Source organism: Tiliqua scincoides, chromosome 3, assembly GCF_035046505.1.
Source record: "Tiliqua scincoides isolate rTilSci1 chromosome 3, rTilSci1.hap2, whole genome shotgun sequence".
Taxonomy (NCBI): Eukaryota; Metazoa; Chordata; class Lepidosauria; order Squamata; family Scincidae; genus Tiliqua; species Tiliqua scincoides.
In genome coordinates, this window is record NC_089823.1 from 116958383 (window position 1) to 116968045 (window position 9663).

General features: G+C 45.2%; 1 pseudogene; it reads right to left on the reverse strand.

Moving 5' to 3' along the window:
• Positions 1–8190: 8190 nt before the first annotated feature.
• Positions 8191–8311, reverse strand: LOC136646619 (5S ribosomal RNA; annotated as a pseudogene).
• Between the last annotated feature and the right edge of the window lie 1352 nt (positions 8312–9663).

Genomic DNA, 9663 nt, shown 5'->3' on the forward strand with positions numbered 1-9663 from the left:
TTTATAACATCTTAAAATAAATTATTTCACTCTTTTATTCATTCCCAAGATGGGCACAACTCCAACTAGCATTTGGATTGACCCAGTCGTTATTGTTACACCAACTCCATGCCTCTCAAATGTCCAGTGGGGTGCTATGGAAATGTGTGATTTCTAGCTGACTCTATTGCTCACCTGTAAGTAGGAAGCTGCTTTCATCACCAATATGCATCGACAAAAAGTATCATTGAGACCTTCTGTTGGGCTGTTCTAGTAATCAGGTTCCAAAAATATTTATTATTTTGGTAATGATTTACAGCCCAATCCTATCCAATTTTCCAGTGCCGGTGCTGCTGTGCCTATGGGGTATGCACTGCTTCCTGTGTTGGGGGTGCAGTCACAGAGGCCTCCTTAAGGTTTGGGAACATTTGTTCCCTTACCCCGGGGCTGCATTGCGGTTGCACCGGTGCTGGAAAGTTGGATAGGATTGGGCTGTTAGAAAGCTAAATCCATGAAAAAGGATAATTTAATTAAAAATAAGACACACTACTAATAGATTTAACAATTTACCAAGTGCATCCATTTATATGTTGGTTTAAAAAAAGTTGTTCCTACCTGTGTTATGAGGCATGACCTAAAGCTTACTGATTTTAATAGCCTAGGATAAGCAGCTATTTAATAACTTTTCCCAGGAATGTGTTATTGGGGATATAAAATGATCTTGTAAAATATTTGAATGAGTGCATTTATATTTAACTGAAGATATGCATTTTGGTTTTAAGAGTAAACTTAATTTTAAAAATGTGTTTTATTTGAAAGAGAAGAAACACAGCTCCTCATTTTGTTTCATTTTACCTGTTGGGTCTATTATTGAGATACAGATAGTGTTCATGCCTGCCAGGGGAGAAGGGATTTCCTATGGGAAGAAGAGAGCTTCATTAGTATGCACTACAGTGGTTCCAAAACTTTGACTTACTGGGCCATTGGCTACAGCTCCCCATTAGGGTTACAATCTTCAGTAGCGGACCTCCCCAGCCCCGCAGCCCAGGGCGCAATGGCGCCCCCATCACGGAATGCCACCACTCCCCCACATGCAAATCTCCCCCCCCCAACTTACCCGGACTGCATGGAGCCTTGCGCAACTCCAGGATGCATCGGGAAAGCCACTTGGAGCTTCCCCAATGTTTTTAACTGTGCTTCCAGGAAACTGGATGCACAGTTTCCGACCACATTGGGAGCCTCAAGGAGCCTTCCATGAGGTCTCAGAGGCATGCGATGCTCCACACCCGGGGCATTTGCCCTGTTCATTTAATGGCAGGTCCGCCACTGACAATCCTATATATTATATAGGGTGGAGGATTTTCACAAGGATTCTGCTTCTCCCCTGAATGGTTGCCATGGCTCACATTTTAGGAACCACTGATGCACTTGAATAAATGACTAAATGGTGCAGCAGGTACTTGACTGGATTATGATAAGGATGCAACAATGTGGACAGTTAACCTGTGAGAGGGTTAAATGACTCAGGGCTCTATCCGATCCCCAGCCAGTTCATAGCACCGCTGACAAAGTGCACCTTTGATGAGGAGGGGGAGAACCAGATAGTCCAGGAGAGGTGAGTAAATATTTTTCTTACTTTCCCATAGGCTACCTGGCCTCCAATAGGTTTCCTCAAACCTATGCCACCTATTTAGCTGGCATAAATCCGAAGAGACTCAGGGCTGGGAAAGAGGGATAGCATCTCGGTGCATGCAGCTGCCACCAAGATCCCCCTGCTCCCAGTGGTGTAGGGAGCCCAGTGCATGGAGTGGGCTACCCCTGAAGTGCTCTGAGAGTTTGCTGTGCTCTCCACGCAAGGAGCACTGCACTTGCCACCTGAGTGTTCAGAGAAATGAATGTAGTGCAGATAGGCCCTCCTGTCTGCGCCTGTGTCCATTTGGCTCTAAATCCCCTCCCCGGCTGGGCAACACCCCCTTACCATTGCAATGCAGAAGTGGGCCCAGACCCACCAGAGCCTGGCATGTAGAAGTGATTCCATAGCCCACCGGAAGAAGTTTTGTGGTGACACAATGACATGATCACATGCACTGTTGAATTGCTTCCTGTGCCGCCATTTGCGGCTGTTTGGAATGGTGGGTGGGCAGGAGGGCCTATCCATCAGCAAATGCAGCATGGATCGCCTCTCCAAACTGAGAGCTTGGGCAGCGCATCCATCATCCCCCCCACTCTGACACATGGCTGTGGCACCTAGGGAGGTCTGCCCCAGTCATCCCCACTTAATGACGCCACTGCCAGTTAGCAGTCTCACTATAGTATTCTATGCTAACTGAAGTTCCTGAGAAATCTTACAGTCAGCCCCATGTAGAGTCTGTTACAGTAGTTTGATCTACTTACATAAGAACAGCCCCACTGGATCAGGACATAGGCCCATCTAGTCCAGCTTCCTGTATCTCACAGTGGCCCAACAAATACCCCAGGGAGCACACCAGATAACAGGAGACCTGCATCCTGGTGCCCTCCCTTGCATTTGACATAGCCCATTTCTAAAATCAGAAGGTTTCACATGCACATCATGGCTTGTAACCCGTAATGGATTTTTCCTCCAGAAACTTGTCCAATTCCCTTTTAAAGGCGTCCAGGCCAGATGCTGTCACCACATCCTGTGGCAAGGAGTTCCACAGACCAACCACATGCCAAGTAAAATGCACTGCACTGAAATGGCTGCCACTGTGTCTTAAAGGACCAGGGAAGACAAAACATTCACTCCCTTACCCAGGGTAATGGCGCCACAGCTCCAATGAGTCTCCTTAGAACTGCACCCACTGTTGAATGCGTCCATGTTGGGCCTCCCTGCCCTCCCCCCACCTAGTTCCACCCTCCTCTGCTTTCCCCCTGTCCTTTCCCCACCCCTGGGAAGCCTCATCACTGCCCAGCGGTGATATCTACCATCAGCGGCTCCTCTGAGGCATCCACCAGGTGCTGAAACCCAGCACCAATTGGGGCTGGCCCACTGCCAGCGCTCCCTCCTTGCTGGGTATAGCAGACGTGCTTTACAGCACCTTTGTGACAACCAGAGCCAGCACCATTTGTGTATCGCCAGCACTGGCAAGTATAGGATTGGAACCAACCTGGGTCTATGTTATATATTCTCTCTCTCTTTCTCTCTCTCAGGCACGCACACACACACACACACACACACACACACACACACTTGCTTCCATACCCACAACATAAGAGAAAATCAAATGACAATAAGAGTAAGAGAAGAGTGAATAGAAAAGAAAAGAAAAGAAAAGAAAAGAAAAGAAAAGAAAAGAAGCAAGAGATGAGGAACAGAGGAAGAACCCACAAACAACAGCAGATAATCCCCAGTGTTGCCTCCTTTTTGTGCTGCATATGTAGCTCCACAAAATCCCCTGTATTTCTTTATACCAGAAAATTTTCTACCATACTTTGATTTTGATACAGATCCAAGGATCTATGTCTTGTTTGATCTAATTTTCCCTGTATGTAATATATAGTCATGCTTTTGATGATCTTTTGTGTATCCTCACATTTAGCAACATATAAAAAGTTAGATTTGCTCGTGGCAGATTTCCGGCAATCACTGGTGTTGGTTTTATCCTTATTATCCAGGGTCCTCCTATGCCGGCCAGTTCACTGACTTTTTTGAAACTCATACTTCATAGCTTTTAAGAAACCGAGATCTAAAATTGCTGAACTGAGATCTAAGGACTTTTAGTTGTTGATGTTGTTTGGCGCGTATATCTTATCTTCTGGTTACTACACTAAACAATACTACTTTGTAGTCAGCAGTTGCTGGTTCCATGCTGTGCTGCAATGCATCTCTAAGCCAAGTTCCTACAAAAATGTGCAGAATAAATAACTAAAAGGAATCAATGAGTTTGTCAGGTTATAAAAGTCTTTCTTCAAAAGCTTATAGGAAAGTGCTTACTGAGTTGATTAGCCTACCAATTATGGTCAACACTGAGCCATTAAAAACAACAGAAACCCTGAGAAATATTTTTGGTTGTCAAAAAGTATTTCACTAAATTCTGTCTCCAATAATGTTGCCATTGTGGTGCCTTCCTCCTAGCCCCTAGGAGAAACTCAGTGTCCAAAGGGATCAGAAGGACATCTGGGTGCATGGAACAAGATGTGGGGACAACCTACCCATGATGAATGCCTATTTTTCTACTCTTTTTTGTATTTTTTTTCTTTATTTTTGAATGCTTTTCCGTCTCTAGAAACCCCTGTGCAAGTTCAGTAGCCTAAAAAGCTGCTGAGGTATCCTTTGCAAGCAGCCTTTGTCCTTTGTTTGGAAACTCGATGATTCTCCAAAAATATGCTCTTTGTCAATTCAGTTTCTCTTCCTTTCTGGAATTGGTAACCTCACTCCAGGATTGGCATCTGCTTAGTGATTGGGCAACCAAATCTGTCCATCTAGATCAAGGGGGGTGGAATGAAGTTGGCAGGAGGGTTCTACTCCTCCAAACCAGTAATATGTTACAACATGAAAATAAAGTTATTTATTTCCCCGCACACAGGAAGGGTGGATTGTTCCCTGCCAGTAACCTGAGTGACCCATTTATTGGGAGCTCAGAGAAAAGCACACACCTGCTCCCCCACTGCAAAACTGGTAGCTTAAATTAGGAACTGTCTAGCCAGAATATGATAAGCGACTTTTTGCTTCTTTGTCTGCTAAGTGACTCCAGCCATTGTGCAAATTCCAAAGTTTAATTGTAGGAACCCATTGATAACTTGAGAAGCATCCCTACTCCATCTGCTGGGCATTAATGAGCAGCCCAGTTTTCCATATGAGATTGAAACTCTCTCACCAGTTCCCAGGAGTGTCCAGATGGGTAATGAAGTGTCCAGCCAACCTGATGTGTCATGGATGCTCCTAGGAATGTGCAGACTGGATCTTGCCTGTTGGCACAGCTGCATCAGCGCCAGGGAAGTTATATTGGATTGGGCTGCCCATCCTGTTTCCCTATCCAGCTTAAAGCTGCACCACTCAAACAGCTCTTGTACTAAATCCATACCTGTAGGTGGCAATGGAGAATTGATGACATTCCCTCTCCACCTCTTTTGTCTTCTGCCACACTGGATCCTAACATGAGCCAATCACAGAAACCACCAATACCAGCACCAGGAATGTAACACACCAGCACAATGTAACAATAAGTCCCTTGTGCTGACCCAGGAGTGTTGCAAACGTGCGGCAACTTGGGAACAGCAGGAGAATGTGTGCCAGTCTGCTTCTGCTGGATCCAGACTGGCAAACAGTGAGTAAGTGCTGTCCTGGGGGAGGTTGGCATGGGGGATTGGGGAGGGCAGGGGGATGGTGGAGTGGGGGGAGGGAGGAAGGGTGGTGGGTGTGCCAGTGGGTGGACCAGGCCTGGGAGAGGGGTAGGACCAGCCTCCGGCACTTAGGCAGATTCTAAACCCCCTCCAAAGCATGTAGGATTGGGCTGTGTTTGTTCTGGTGATTAGCAGATTTCATATTGCTTACATCAGATGCTTTTGTGATTGGTCATCCAAAGGACAGCAGGTTCCTTCCCACCAGCACTGATTTGTGCTTGAATAGCACTATGTCATGCATGCTTTCCAAACTTGCATACTTAAAGGAACAATTTCTCAATAAACTTATTTGCTAAGGAGCCCATGCACATCTTCTACTGAAAGCCTGAATATTGCAGAGAATTCTGCAGCATATTGTAGGGTACACTACTAGCTCACACAGCACATTAGCCAGACCTGTTGGGCCTCAGCACTACCTCATATGAACCATAAGTGCTTTCTAGGACAACTCTAGCATCTCCTGTGACTGCAGAAGATCAATAGTTGTGGACAAGCTGTCTTTCAGGGAAGCATGCTTTTCTGCCATTATTGATCTTCTCATTGTGGAACCACTAACAAGCGTCTAAGGAACCCAATATTCCTGGGACACAGTTAGGAAACACTAATGGAATATATGGAATATAATAAAACTTACTGTTGTTAAAAGGGGATTGTAAAAATTGCTTTCTGGGACCAGTGTACTTTATCAGAATGCAGATGTGTCAAATGTTTGCATGCTCTCTTAAATTTTTTAAATGATGTTCATTATAGAAGACTAGGCTATCACACTCCTTCCTGAAATGCTTGCTTGCCATGGAGAGGGAATTTTTGCTAAGGGTGAGCAATCAGATGATCCCTCATCTGCATACTTAAGACTTAGAATGGCTATAGCACATGATTAACCTGACAGTATAGATCAGCCTAAATTTATTTATTTATTTATTTATAGAATTTATATTCCGCCTTTCTGTCCCACAAAGGGCACTCAAGGTGGCTTATAAATAAAACAATATTACAAACACACACACACACACACACACACACACACACAAAATAATATGAACAAAAAATACAAGGATATGTCTCATTCACCTGGGATTGTCAGTAGTGCATAGGATAAGGATGCAAGGTTTGAAGTCTTCATAATTAAATTAGTTTAGTATAAAAAGTTCCTAGAATTTTCCAGATGTAACTTAAAACACAAGTCAACCTGGGTTTCTTGTCCCTCAGGGCAAGTCCAGTTTCTCCCTCTCCCCACTTTAATACAGTGACCAACACATGTACCTGCTCCTGCATTGAACACTGAGTTTTGGCCCACTCTCCTTGTTTACAGCCCAATTCTAAGGCAGCTACCGCCAGTGAGATGGGCATACGTACTGTCGCAAATGGGCCATAAGGCATGTTGCAGCAGTGCAGAGGATCCTGGCACTGCTGGAGAGGCCTGCGCTGCCAGCACCAGTTGAAGGCCAGTTCCCACCAGAGCAGGTAGGTGCTCCACAGGCTGGTGGAGGGGTGGGGGAAGGCCGGAACAGAGGTGGGGCAGGGGTATGATGAGGTGGGGGTTGTATGGGGGCAGATCAGGATTTGGAGGGAGTGGTAACAGTGACAGTGGCTACGGTCCTATCCTATCCCTCTTCCTAGCCAGATTTCCCAACTCACTGGACTTGTGCCTGTGATTTTGCTGGTGCAAGCCCAGGTAGCCCCATTGCAGCTACTAGGCTTACACAGGGGGAAGGGGACAATTATCCTCGTTCCTCAGAGAGATCTCCAGCAGCCGCTATTCCCATGCTGGATGCAATGGAGGCTGCACCAGAGCCATTGCAACACAGTGCAGGACTCTGGTTTGGATTGGGCTGTTAGGCAGGCTGCCTTGCTTTTCTTACCTTGTAAAGCCACCATTCAGCACTTTATTTGTTGTTGTTGTTTTTAATTAATAATCATCTTTTAGTTGAAAAATTACTCTAGGGAGCCAGGGAGAATGGGAACGTAGATTTGCATGTCACCAGCCAGCCTATCAGCACTGTGCACACCTGTGGGTTCTGCTGGCAGAATTGGTTTCCTTTGAGCTCAGTCCTAAAGAGAAGGTCTCATACATCTGGCAAAAATATGATGAATGTTTTTTCATTGCACAGTGACTCCTGTTTTTAAGGGTGTCTATATTAGCCCTTGACAGTATTTGCATTATTCTGATGGTAGTGCAAGTTTCAGGTATTCTTTTGACTGGGACGTTGTTCTTGTGGAAATTCTGTTTATTTTTTATGAGAAATGTTGAAGTTCTCAATTCAGCTGCAAAGGTCGCCTATTCAATTTACAGTTGTCTGTAAATTGTTCTGCCCAGCAATAGGGAGATATGTTCAGCTAGTGTAAATGTCAAGTAAGCTGCTTTGGGGATAAAAAAAAGCTCATCATAATTGAACATCCCTGCATAATGTAAAAGTAAGCAATTAGAATATATTTAGGACTACTTCATCTGGTAACAGACTAAAATATATCTATGCTTTGCTGCCCTATATTATAACACAGGTATTTAAAAGCAGGATTTTGCTACCCTGACCTCTTCTTGATGATTTTTCTGGCAAAAACTTTTGAAACTGTTCATGAACCAGACTTGGGACCCACTCCTATCCAGCTTTCCAGCTCTAGTGCAACCATTGCAACAGGGTGTACACTGCACCCTGCTGTGGAGGGGCAATCACAGAGTCCTCCTCAAGGTAAGGAAATATTTGTTCCCTTACCTGGGGGCTGCATTGCACCTGCATTGGTACTGGAAAGTTGGATAGGATCGAGTCCTTGGTTGATTAGCCACTGACAAGCGTAAGAACCCAGAATTCTGGTTGGCAACCTTCAATCTCGAAAGACTATGGTATAAGCCTATAGCACCAAGTATTCCCAGGCGGTCTCCCATCCAAGTACTAACCAGGCCTGACCCTGCTTAGCTTCTGAGATCAGACCAGATCAGGCATGTGCAGGGTAACAGAAAGCAATTGGGAGGGTGTACTTTGGAAGAGAAAGGCCATGGGTGGTGGAGGGTGCTTCAACCTTCCCTGCCCCTTATTGCTTCCCAAGTCACTCTCCCCATGCCACAGTAAACACTAACCTGGACACCTCATGTAGGAATAAATCAATAGGGGGATGGATAGAGGGAGAAAAAGATGGAAGTTCAACGTGTCTATTTGCAGCTTCTCATTTTTACAGTGAACACTATTTTACGTGTATCTGGTAGTGCCAAACCAAGTTCTCAGACAATGCCTGACTTTGAACCTCAAATTTAAACTTAGAGGAGACCCTGTACCCCCAACAGAAGGTAATACATTCATTTGAAAGCAGCTTTGTGGAAACAGTGTCCCCTGCCCCCCAGAATAATTTGAAACGTCAGAGAGAAAAGCAGAAGCTCTTATACAATTAAATTCCTGTAGGTGCTATTTTTGAGTGCAAACACTGTCAAATGACTGGTACAGTCATCCCCAGATGATTGTACCATCTTTCCAAAGCTCTGACCATTGTTCTCTAAAGCAGTAGTTCTCAAACTTTTAGTATAGGGGCCCACTTTTTTGAATGAGAATCTGTCAGGACCCTCCAGAAGTAATGTCATGACTGGAAGTGACATCATCAAGCAGGAAAATTTTTAGCAATCTTAGGCTGCACTCCAGGATTAAGTCTCCACACTTAATCCACACTCACCAGGATTAAGTCCCATTTGCTATCATTGTTAAAAGCATATACACAATAGTCTGTTAAAAGTATAGATCTGTAACATTTGTCCAAATGCAGTTACATACCATGGTGGCATCAAGTCGGCTATATTAAAAATAAAATATTGAAATGAATGGGGACTCACCTGAAATTGGCTTGTGACCCACCAAGTGGGTCCTGACCCACAGCAGATCCACTGCTGTAAAGTTATAACATTGGCATGTTTCAATGCATTTGGTAAATACTGTGCTGAATCATGCGTTTTACTTTTATCAGGGAAGCATGAGCTCTTCCAGTCCTATCTCACAAATGAGACTAATCTTAGGCTAGATGATGTCATCTTGGGCTGATTTCTCACACTAAGAGAGCAATCCAAACCTGCGCTGCATCCAAGGCAGGTTTGTGGGCAGCAGCGGCTCCGCCAGAGGCAAGGGGAAACTCTTCCCCTTACCCCTGGGTAAGGACTGCTGGCCCCAATGGGTCTCCTAGGACCTGTGCCACCTCTGGTTTGAAGCCGCTCTGTTCTCCATGGGGATGTGGGTTGGGATCCGGCATAACTGCCGGTCCTAGCCCCACCTCTGGCTCCCCATGCATTCACCTCCGGGGCTGCCCATTGCCCACCCTCCCCCTGCCCAGAAACGCCTCCTT